Source organism: Phyllobates terribilis, unplaced genomic scaffold (genome assembly GCF_046119375.1).
Source record: "Phyllobates terribilis strain yellow unplaced genomic scaffold, ASM4611937v1 Scaffold_33__1_contigs__length_13283291, whole genome shotgun sequence".
NCBI classification, from domain to species: domain Eukaryota; kingdom Metazoa; phylum Chordata; class Amphibia; order Anura; family Dendrobatidae; genus Phyllobates; species Phyllobates terribilis.
Genome location: NW_027362793.1, coordinates 735,747 through 748,578, shown reverse-complemented (window position 1 = coordinate 748,578; position 12,832 = coordinate 735,747).

Below are 12,832 nucleotides of genomic sequence, written 5' to 3'. Positions count from 1 at the left end.
CTAGAAATCCAGCTATTTAAAACTGTGTTTTCTCCGTCACACGGATCACATACACGTTTTCAGAAAATACTGCCATTGTGGACCTCCATTCAAATTTTTTTTCACTGTGTCAGCGAAGTTTTTGACACCAGTTTGCTGTTCAAACTAGTTACCTACAGGCCAGGTATTTAAAACTCTGTTTTCTCCGTCACACGGCTCACATATACGTTGTCAGAAAATACTGCCATTTCTGGCCTCCATTAAGAATTTCTTTCATTGTGTCAGTGAAGCAATTCACACCAGTTTGCTGTTCAAACTAGTTACCTACAGGCCATGTATTTAAAACTCTGTTTTCTCCGTCACACGGATCACATATAAGTTCGCTCCAAACTCAGTAATTTGTAGTGAGCGTGGAAGATACTGTCCTCCATTTAAAATGGGCAAGGCACGTGGCAAGGGATGGGAACTGGACGTGATGGAAATGGTGGATGCAGAGGCTGAGGACAAGGCCGTGCGCAAGCTGAAATTGTTACACAACAAACACCCACATCTTCTCGCTCGACCTTCCTGTCCAAATTCCTAGGGGACCGCAGCACACCACTATTGAACCCAGAGCAGTGTCAAAAGGTTTTTGGTTGGATAGCGGATATTGCTTACAGTCACTTAGCCACCACCACCACCACCCTGTCTTCCACAAGATCAAGTCACAGTAGCCGTGAGTCTGGACCGCATATTCCTCACCCTGATCCTCCTTCCTCCCACCATGCCGAGTGCCTGGAGAAAACTGATCCCACCTTGGACACTCTTAAGTGCTGTTCACTTTTCCAATTATAGATTCGGGCCTCTCGCCCGGTACACTTGAAGTGGGGCAAGAGGAGATCGCATGTAGCGATGCCAAGATATTTGAGCAGCCATGGTCACATGAAGGCGATGATGGGAAAGTGTCACAAGAGGTGGACGATGATGAGACACAATTGCCAGAAAGTCAGGAGGAGGACCAGGGTGCGGAAGTGGAAGATGAGGTGGTGGATAGTAACTGACCCAACCTGACAGGAGGACATGCAGAGCGAGGACAGCAGCACACAGGGGGAGGGAGGCAGAGCACCCCAACAGTCAGGAAGAAGCAGTGTGGTGGCCGCATACAAAAGGCAGGCAACTGTTCCCCGTAACACCAACACGAAGGAAATTGCCAGTGCAACTGTTAGGTCATCCCGAGTCTGGTTGTTTTTTAAAGACTCTGCTGATAACCCCAAAAAGGCCATTTGCACCACCTTCCAAGCCAGCATCAGCAGGGGTGGCAAAACGACCAGCCTGACCACCACCAGCATGATCAGGCACATGGCAGCAAAGCACCCGACTTTGTGCGCCAAACCCCAGGGTCCAGGAACAGTGTCTGCAGGTGGCACCATTGCTTCTTCCGTTGTTGTGCATGCAAGCCAATCCCCTGTCCATGGTGCATTCGAAGATGCCTCCTGTCCTGCACCTGTCATTGCGCACTCTCAATAGCAGCATCATGAAGCACGTCCATGTCCTTGTGCCAGCACAGCGTTCAGTTGTCCATATCCCAGTCCTTGGAATGCAAGCGCAAATACGCAGCCAATGCCCCACAGGCCACACTACTAAATTCTCACATTTCACGACTGCTTGCCCTCAAAATGTTGCTGTTTAGGTTCGTGGAGACGGAAGCATTCCACAACCTGATGTTGCGGGCTGTCTCTCTGTACTCGGTCCCCAGCAGCCACTATTTCTCCCGGTGTTCCGTCCCTGCATTACACAAGCACGTGTCCCAAAACATTAGCCGTGCCCTCAACAATGTAGTTACCGGGAAAGTCCACCTAACCACGGAGACGTGGACAAGTGCTTGTGGGCAGGGACGGTACATCTCGCTGACGGCACACATAGTGGAAGCCGGGACCCAGTCAGACCTTGGGACGGAACATGTCCTCCCGACGATAAGGATTGCGGGCCCTAGGTCAATCAGGGTTGCCCCTATGGTCTACATATCCTGTACCTCATCCTCCTCAGCCTCCTCCTCCTCTTTAGCCTCCATCTCCGAAATGACCACGTCTGTCACAAGCTGGAAGCACTGCAGCACTGCTTCGGCCAAGCGGCAACAGGCTGTGTTGAAGCTAATATGCTTAGGTGACAAACCGCACAATGCTGAAGAGTTGTGGACAGCTCTGAAAGAGCAGGCAGATCTGTGATTCACACCACTGAACCTACAGCCAGGCAGGGTCGTGTGTGACAATGGCCGTAACCTGGTGGCGGCTATGAGGCGAGGCAAGGTTTTTCCTAAATTTGGTCAGCCGTTAGACTCACTGCATACCCTATAACTGTATAGCTGACCCTCTCCTTTCTAATGGGAACATGTCGTACTTGTTACTGTGGCTCTCCTCTATGTGTCTTTAAATTCTTAATGGGGTTCCTCCTAAATTTGGTCAGCCGTTGGACTCACTGCATACCCTATAACTGTATAGCAGACTCTCTCCTTTCTAATGGGAATTTGTCATTACTTTTTCCCTGCTCTATGTGTCTTTAATTTCTTAGTGGGGTTTTTCCTAAATTTGGTCAGCCGTTGGACTCACTGCATACCCTATAACTGTATAGCAGACTCTCTCCTTTCTAATGGGAATTTGTCGTTACTGTGGCCCTACTCTATGTGTCTTTAATTTCTTAGTGGTGTTTTTCCTAAATTTGGTCAGCCGTTGGACTCACTGCATACCCTATCACTGTATAGCAGACTCTCTCCTTTCTAATGGGAATTTGTCATTACTGTGGCCCTGCTCTATGTGTCTTTAATTTCTTAGTGGGGTTTTTCCTAAATTTGATCAGCCGTTGGACTCACTGCATACCCTATCACTGTATAGCAGACTCTCTCCTTTCTAATGGGAATTTGTCGTTACTGTGGCCCTGCTCTATGTGTCTTTAATTTCTTAGTGGGGTTTTTCCTAAATTTGGTCAGCCGTTGGACTCACGGCATACCCTATCACTGTATAGCAGACTCTCTCCTTTCTAATGGGAATTTGTCGTTACTGTGGCACTGCTCTATGTGTCTTTAACCACTTCGCGCCAGAGCCTGTTTTTGCCTTCGTGACCGGGCCAATTTTTTCAATTCTGACCACTGCCAGTTTATGAAGTAATTACCCTGGAACGCTTCAACGTATTCCCCTGATTCTGAGACTGTTTTTTCGTGACATATTGTACTTCATGATAGTGGTAAAATTTCTTCGATATCACTTGCGTTTATTTGTGAAAAAATCGGAAATTTGGCGAAAATTTTGAAAATTTTGCAATTTTCAAACTTTGAATTTTCATGCCCTTAAATCAGAGAGATATGTCACACAAAATAGTTAATAAATAACATTTCCCACATGTCTACTTTACATCAGCACAATTTTGGAACCCAATTTTTTTTTTGTTAGGGAGCTATAAGGGTTAAAAGTTGACCAGCGATTTCTCATTTTTCCAACAAAATTTACAAAAACATTTTTTTAGGGACCACATCATATTTGAAGTCACTTTGAGGGGTCTTTATGACAGAAAATACCCAAAAGTGACACCATTCTAAAAACTGCACCCCTCAAGGTGCTCAAAACCACATTCAAGAACTTTATTAACCCTTCAGGTGCTTCACAGGAATTTTTGGAATGTGGAAGAAAAAAATTAACATTTAACTTTTTTCACAAAAATGTTACTTTAGACCCAATTTTTTTATTTTCACAGCGGTAACATGAAAAAATGGACCCCAAATTTTTTTGTGCAATTTCTCTTGAGCGTGCTGATACCCCATATGTGAGGGAAAACCACTGTTTGGGCGCACGGCAGGGTTCGGAAGGGAAGGAGCGCCATTAGACTTTTTGAATGTAAAATTTGTCTGAATAATTAGCGGACGCCATGTTGCGTTTGGAGAGCTCCTGATGTGCCTAAACAGTGGAAACCCCCCACAAATGACACCATTTTGGAAACTAGACCCCTTAGGGAACTTATCTAGATGTGTGGTGAGCACCTTGAACCCCAAGGTGCTTCACAGAAGTTTATAATATTGAGCTGTAAAAATAAAATTTTCACATTTTTCCCACAAAACCGTTTTTCATCCCTTAATTTTGCATTATCATAAGGGTAATAGGATAAATTGCACCATGAAATTTGTTGTGCAATTTCTCCTGAACACGCTGATACCCCATATGTGGAGGCAAATTACTGTTTGGGCACATGGCAGGGTTTGAAAGGGAAGGAGCGCCATTTGACTTTTTGAATGTAAAATTTGTTTGAATAATTAGCGGACGCCATGTCACATTTGGGGAACCCCTAATGTGCCTAAACAGTGGAAACCCCCCACAAGTGCCACCATTTTGGAAACTAGACCCCTTAGGGAACTTATCTAGATGTGTGGTGAGCACCTTGCACCAACAGCTGCTTCACAGAAGTTTATAATATTGAGCCGTAAAAATAAAATTTTCACATTTTTCCCTCAAAAAATGTTTTTCATTTCCTAATTTTGTATTATCATAAGGGTAACAGGATAAATTGCACCATGAAATTTGTTGTGCAATTTCTCCTGAACACGCCAATACCCCATATGTGGAGGCAAATTACTGTTTGGGCACATGGCAGGGTTTGAAAGGGAAGGAGCGCCATTTGACTTTTTGAATGTAAAATTTGTTTGAATAATTAGCGGACGCCATGTCACATTTGGGGAGCCCCTAATGTGCCTAAACAGTGGAAACCCCCCACAAGTGCCACCATTTTGGAAACTATACCCCTTAGGGAACTTATCTAGATGTGTGGTGAGCACCTTGCACCCCCAGCTGCTTCACAGAAGTTTATAATATTGAGCCGTAAAAATAAAATTTTCACATTTTTCCCATAAAAAATGTTTTTCATTCCCTAATTTTGCATTATCATAAGGGTAACAGGATAAATTGCACCATGAAATTTGTTGTACAATTTCTCCTGAGTACGCTGATACCCCATATGTGGGGGAAAACCACTGCTTTGGTGTACGGCAGGGTTCGGAAGAGAAAGAAGCGCTATGTTGGCTGGGATAGGCAGCAGACACCATGTCACATTTGAAGGGTCGCTGACATGCCAAAACAGCAGAAACCCCCACAAGTGACCCCATTTTGTAAACTACACCTCTCAAGGAATTCATCTAGGGAAGTAGTGAGCATTTTTTAATTTTTAAATTTATACCATTGGGCAGTGAAAAAAGCATAATTATATTTTTACCACAAAAAAATGTTTTACCCTCAGATTTTACATTTTCACACAGGGCAATGGGTAAAAATGGTGCCGAAATGTGTCACACAATTTCTTCTAAAAGTGTCAATACCCCATATGTGGCTGTATCGTACCACTTAGCCATACGGTGAGATTTGAGGGGGAAGGAGCGCTATTTGACAATTGGAGAACAAATTATTGTAGAATAGGCATTTGGATTTGGGAGCACAAAATTTTCTGAATTTCTTTTTGGGGGGCAAGGACCATTTTGCTTTTCCAGAGCCTTTCTGCTACCAGTAACTTGGAAGTCCCTTATATTTTTAACAGATGATGGACCTGAGTGGGGACTAGCTTTTTTTGAGGACTGAGTTGAAGCTTTTATTGGGAACATTTTACATAACATTTATCCGGCGCTCTAGGCTGAGCACTTACATCGGGGTTTCCATCTAATTTTCCAAGTGATGTAATTCAGATGAAACCCCTGCAGGATCCATTCACTGTAATGAGGCAGCAGAGTTACTCTGGACTCCGTCTGGCCTCTGTTTAGTGGTGTCCTTTTTTTCAGAAGTGCACAAAACTGTGGCCAACCGCACTTTTATGCACGCCTAAAACAAATGACACCGTGGGATCCCAGGCTAGACGGCATCCACAGTGGCCTATATCTGCCTCATTATAGGGAATCTTCCATCATGGGTTCTGGCTGAATCACGTATTTCAGAGATTTACATGGAAACTCTGGTGTAAGTGCTCAGCGCAGAGCACAGGATAAATGTGAGCAGAGCCTTACTGGGATCTTTGGGAGACATAATAAACAAATCAGTAGCAGGTGAATAATATTTGTTTTATTTATTTTTTATGCCGTTCCTAGTGTGATATAACTGATTAGATTACTTTATTCTTCGGGTCGGTGCGATTACAGAGATACCAGATTTATATCGGGTTTTTATGACTGACAGCTGTCACACACTAAAATACGCTTTTTTTGCAAAATCTAGTTTTTGCATCACCATATTTTGAGAGCTATAATTTTTCCATATTTCGGCCGATAGAGTCATGTGATGGCTTGTTTTTTGCAGGACGAGTTGAAATTTTTATTGGAACCATTTTTGGGCATGTGACATTTTTTGATCGCCTTCTATTCCGTTTTTTGGGAGGTAAAGTTAACAAAAACAAACACTTCAGGAATTGTTTTTTGAGTTTTTTTTTATGCCATTCTGCGTGTGGTAAAAGTGATCAGGCAGCGTTATTCTTCGGGTCAGTACGTTTACAGCGATACTACACTTACTGTATTTTTTTTATGTTTTGGCGCTTTTACACAATAAAACAATTTTATAGAAAAAAAATATTTTTTTTGCATTGCTTTATTCTGAGCGCTATAACTTTTTTATTTTTTGGCTGATGGAGCTGTATGGCAGCTTTTTTTTGCGGAACAAGATGACGTTTTCAGTGGTACCATTTTTATTTCTATTCTGCTTTTTGATCGCATTTTTTTCCACTTTTTGTTTGGCGATATGATGAAAAAGCATATTTTTTTGCTCCGTTTTTTATTTATTTTTATTACGGTGTGCACAGAAGGAGTTAATTAGTGTGACAGTTTTATAGCTCGGGTTGTTTCGGATGCGGCGATACCAAATATGTGTACTTTTTTTGGTTTTGTAATAATTTACGGATTTATTGGTTTAATATTTTATTTATTTATTTTTATTTATTTTGTGATTTTTTTTTTAATAGTTTAAAAACTTTTTTTTTACTTTTTTTTACATTTTTACTTAGTCCCTGTATGGGACATTAATTTTTATTTTTCTGATCACTGATCTCATGTAATGTAATACACATATATTACATTATATGAGATCTTCACTGACTGTTTCAGTCAGAGTCTCCTGTCTGACTTCAGCTACATACAGGCTGAAGTCAGACAGGAAGGACACCATATATGGCAGAGCTGGAGGCGGTCATGTGACCTCCAGCTGCCATAGCAATCCCAGGTCCTCAAACAAAACGGAGGTCTTCGGAGGTAAGTAAGACGACCCCCTCTCTTCCTGCTGTCTCCTATATGCCGCGATCACTATAGATCACAGCATATAGCAGACAGCAAAGGGTTAACATCACTGGGACCTGATCTAATCAGGTCCCGATGATGTACCCTGTCAGAGCTAACGCTCTGCACCGGAATCGCAGTGCTTGCAGGACCCTGGGGGTCCTGAGCACTGCGAGACCACCCACCGTTTTTAAACGTCGGCACTGCACAGAGCCCGGCAAGCGCCGACGTTTATCTACAGTGGGCGGTCGGGAACCGGTTAATTTCTTAGTGGGGTTTTTCCTAAATTTGGTCAGCCGTTGGACTCACTGCATACCCTATAACTGTATAGCAGACCCTCTCCTTTCTAATGGGAACATGTCATACCTGTTACTGTGGCCCTGCTCTATGTGTCCTTAAATTCCTAGTGAGATTTTTCCTAAATTTGGTCAGCCGTTGGACTCACTGCATACCCTATAACTGTATAGCAGACTCTCTCCTTTCTAATGGGAACATGTCATACTTGTTACTGTGGCCCTGCTCTTTGTGTCTTTCAGAGTCCCTCTATAATCAATGAAACAGGATATGTCTGATGATGTGTCACACACCACATTGCCAGATAAGGTTGTAAAATGTTAAAATGACATTTCCCGGTGAATGCATTTGCCTTAAAAAATAATGCAAAAAAAAAAACAGTAGGATCTGATCCAGTGATAACCACTGATCCAATGTGTTGCTGTTCACCCTCTAATATCTAACAGGCTGGAGAAACTTGCACCTACTGCCACTCTATCTTAAGCTCCTTTGTGAGAAACTAATGTATTTAGGCAGCCAGTCAGTCTACCAAATAAAATTCCTGAAAAGGAAATTGGGGATGGCTTCGCTACTGTTACTGGGGGCAGTGCTCATACCATGGCGTCGTACCATAGTTTACTGGAAATATTCCAGGCTGGTAGGAGGCAAGCAAATTCCCACAGAAAAGTACCAGCAGTAATGTTGAGGGACCCGCGCTTGTAGAAGGTGGAGACAACATCGGGAGAAATAATGATGGCTGGGGACCGAGTATGGACACGAGGCATGAGGCATGAGGCTGTGAAAAGCTTCCGCCTCCATGAGCCTGAAAGGCCACATTTCAAGTGCAAGCAGCTGCCCAGAAATCTGGCAGTTTAGTATTGCAGCCTGTGGGTGGGTGGCTGGCTGCATACTTGCGCTTGCATTCCAAGTAACAGAAAACTAAGCAGATGGTGGCCTCTATCATCATCATGGCCTCACCTCGGCACTATGAACTCTCCTGAATTAGAAGCCAGGGCCCACCGGAGGAGTCTCCGGTTTTCTGGTGGGTCTGTCCAACCCTGCCAAGAAGCAGCCCTGGCTAAGAAAAGTGTGGGGGAAGGTTCCTGGACACTCTATGGCTGTTTTTTAAATGTGAATCGGATGTGCTTATGCATGTTATTTCTCAAACCGGATTGCAGATCAGGCCATTGTCCAACTCTGTAGTCATAAAATTAAATGCGCAAAGAAAAATGTTTGTGTGTCAAAGCACCACCGAGATGTGTGAGTTGATGTTGGACGGGCTGCCATTGCTTCTGCAACAAGCAGCTTTAGAGGACTTCCTGGAAGAAATAACACCCAGAGTAGATACGGTTTCCCTCTATGCCAGTCCTTTCACCGAGCTAAAGAATATGGCTGTGGTGAAAAACAACTCTCAGCAAAAAAAGCTGTGGACTGGCTCCGTACTGTCCCTGGCCACATTCACCTGTGCACGTGTTTGTGGTTAGGCAGTGCTTCCCAGTAAGTGCAGCGGGAGAAACAGTGGTGGCTGGGGACCAAGTATGGACACCTTACCAGTAAGTGCACTGGGGAGAGCACGGGTAATGTTGTGGGACTCGTGCTTGTGAAAGGCAGAGACGACACCGGGAGAAACAGTGGCGGCTGGGGACCGAGTATGTAGACCCGGCCACCGCCGGCATGAGGTTATCAAAAGCTTCCGCCTCCACAAGCCTAAAAGGCAACATTTCAAGTGAAAGCAGCGTTAGAGGACTTCCTGGGAGAAATGACAGCTGGGTAGATGTGGTTTCCCAAGTCCTTTCACCAAGCTAAAGAATATGGCTGTGGTGAAATGCAACTCAGCAAAAAAAGCTGTGGACTGGCTCCGTACCGTCCCTGGCCACATTCACCTGTCCACGTGTTTGTGGTTAGGCGGTACTTCCCAGTAAGTGCACTGGGGAGGGCACCGGGAGAAACAGTGGTGGCTGGGGACCGAGTATGGACACCTTACCAGTAAGTGCACTGGGGAGGGGACGGGTAATGTTGTGGGACCCGTGCTTGTGGAAGGCGGATGTGACACTGGGAGAAACAGTGGCGGCTGGGGACCGAGTATGGACATCCGAGCCTAAAAGGCCAAATTTCAAGTGCTAGTGTAGCACCCCGAGGGCTCGGCTGCTACAGGGGTATTGCACCTCAAACCAGAGGTGTGATATTCCACTCCCGGGTTAGGATGGAGTGTGGACCAGGACTCAGTAGCTGCATGCACTACACACACCCCATTTCCGAGGGACAGTTCAACGGTGCTCCCACGAGACAGGAGTGCAGGCATGACAGCATCTGTCCCTGTCTGGAGTGGGGAGGGGAAGGAAAACCCAGTGGTGTAGGAGCAGATAGGGGTGGGTCTCTGGGCATAGGTAGGAGCCCATTGGTTGCTAGTCACCTGGGCTCACACATAGAGGGAGGTATATAAGGTGGGCACCATCTTAGTTCTGGGTTCAGTTCAGTTCAGAGAGAGAAGGAGTTCAGCCAGAGAGGGCTAACAGGGAGCTGTGGCTCAGTCTGGGCCCAGCTCCACGAGGCAGGCCTGGGGTGAAGGCCGGAGCCAGAAGGAAGGAACAGAAACAGAAAGGAAAGTAAGAAAGGAACAGGAACACGGAGAAAGGCCCAGAGACACGAGGATCGAAGGAACCCCATAGGCCCAGGAGATTGCAGGTGACGGGTTGGCAGAACAGGGTACCGGAACCCAAATTGGTGGAGGCTATAAATTCCTCAGCCAAAGACCGGAGGTTGTGACCACAACTTGGTGCGACCCCTCACTACATCCACCAGGAAGGCATACCACATAGGGTCAGGGAAACCGGAGATAGGTTTCGCCAAGAGAAGGCCCGAGGAAGCTGGACAAAGGTGGGTCATTGGTGGGGACGGCCAGAGAAAGGAAGAGAAGGGAGCCCTGTGCCACGCTCTGGAATTGCCTGGGAGTTGGTCGAGCCCCTTGCCTGGTGAACGCAGCACGGCTTGGGCAGTCACTGCCTGTACCGAGGTGACTAGGACCAGTAAAGAACTGTGAGTAAAGCATTGGAAACTGCAACCACACGTCTCTGTGTTTCATCGCCGCACAAGCACCATCAGTACTGGGACGCTCACACCATCACTCTCATCATCCACATTAGCTGCCCTGAGGCAATACTTCTCCCGTGGGGAGTTATCCCATACTTGGCTGCACATACAGCATCAGCCTCAGCGGTCTGCAGCGCAATCCACGGGTGGCGTAGTCGGACTATCATCATACCAATAACTCTGCCTCTGATTTGACCACCCTGGGCACGGATCGGGTCAGCGCCACGGAGACTACAACCCCCAGCGATCCGGCTCCGGGTATTCCCTGCACAACACAGGCCCAGGGGGCGCGTCACTAGCAGCTGTCAAAAATTTGGCAGTATAGTATTGCAGCATGTGGGTTGGTGGGTGGCTGGCTGCATACTTGCGCTTGCATTCCAAGGAATGGGGTAGGGACAACTGAACGCTGCACTGGGACAAGAACGTGGACGTTGATTGTTGCAAGTCTGCAACGACAGGTGCATGGCGGGAGGCATCTTCACATGCGTCAAGGATCAGTTATGATGGACACACTTTTAGGCAGTGACCTGGGAGTCAGAGATGCTTCCAGAGGTCTTCCCCATGCTGTTCCCATGTCTTTTCAGCACTGTATGCATGTGCTTGATGATGTGTCACACAACACATGGCCAGATAAGGTTGTAAAATGTTGAAATGACATTTCCTGGTGAATGCATTAGTCTTGGTTGAAAGCAATGCAAAAGTGCAAAAACGCATCAAAAATGCTATGTGTGAACATAGCCCAAGGTGTGGAGGAGTATTTTTGCTTTTGGTTATTTATTTTGCCTTATATACAAGTCATTACCCTGGAAAGGATGTTCCTTAACATACTTCCTAGGAAAATCCATTTCTGTTTCGTTTTTGTATGTTTTATTGTGAGTCCGTAAAAGTGGCGTAATACTCTGACAACGTTGTTGACAGCAGTGATCTGGGAGTCAGAGATGCTTCCAGGGGTCTTCCCCATGCTGTTCTCATGTCATTTAAGCACTGTTCCCATCGATTTGGGCAATTTTTAGGCCCTCTGCAGACCACCGGGGGGGAGCCACCTGAAAAATGCTTGAGTTTCCCATAGACTTACATTGGGCTCGTTGCTTGGGTCGAGCACCCGAGTATTCCAATGTGCTCGACCCGAGCAACGAGTACCCAAGCATTTTAGTGCTCGCTCATCACTAATCAGTAGGTGAAAGAACGGTTGGCTCACATGTTGTGGAACGGCGTGATACGCGAGAGTCAGAGCCCCTGGCCAGCCCTTATCGTGTTGGTCCGGAGTAAGGACGGTACCTTAAGATTTTGTGTAGACTACCGGAAACTTAATGCATGTACTGTGCGGGACTCTTATCCTTTGCCCAGGATTGAAGAATCTCTATCAGAACAGGGAAGCGGTAAATTATTTTCTTCCCTCAACCTGGCTGGTGGCTATTGGCAAGTCTCGGTAGCTGAAAAGGACCGCTCGAAGACAGCTTTTGTTCTCCCTATGGGCTTGTTTGATTTTAACCGGATGCCGTTCGGGTTCACAAATGCGCCAGGGACCTTCCAAAGACTGATGGAAAGATGCCTGGGAGATCTTAACTTTGAAGCCACTTTGATATACTTAGATGATATAATTATATATTCTGGAACATTTGAAGACAATCTCCGTTGACTGGAACAAGTGTTAAAGCGACTTCAGAGACATGGATTGAAGATCAAGCCTTGCAAGTGTCATTTATTCAAGCGGGAGATTGAATATCTGGGACACACTGTGTCCAGTGCAGGAGTGCACCCCACCGCAGAGAAAATAACTGCAGTACAGAGGTGGTCCACACCCACCAACCTGAGGGAACTGAAGGCATTTCTGGGACTCACCAGATACTACCGCTGATTCGTGAAAGCCTTTGCTAAGATTGTGGTACTGCTCAATGAGCTACTGAGAGGAACGGCAGGGGGAGACAAGCTACAACCTATCCAGTTGGGTCCACGATAAGAGGAAGACTTCCGAGCATTAAAGATGGCCCTAACGGATGCTCCAATTCTGGCCTATGCCTATTTTTCATGTCCCTTCGTGTTGTACACTGACGGAAGTTTGCATGGTCTGGGAGCAGTGTTGGCACAAGTACAGGAAGGAAGAGAGTGGGTGATCACGTATGCCAGTTGGTCACTGCGGGATACAGAGTAGAACCCAGACAACTACAGTTCATTCAAACTGGAGTTACTGGCATTGGTGTGGGCCATGACTGAGAAATTTACGGCGTA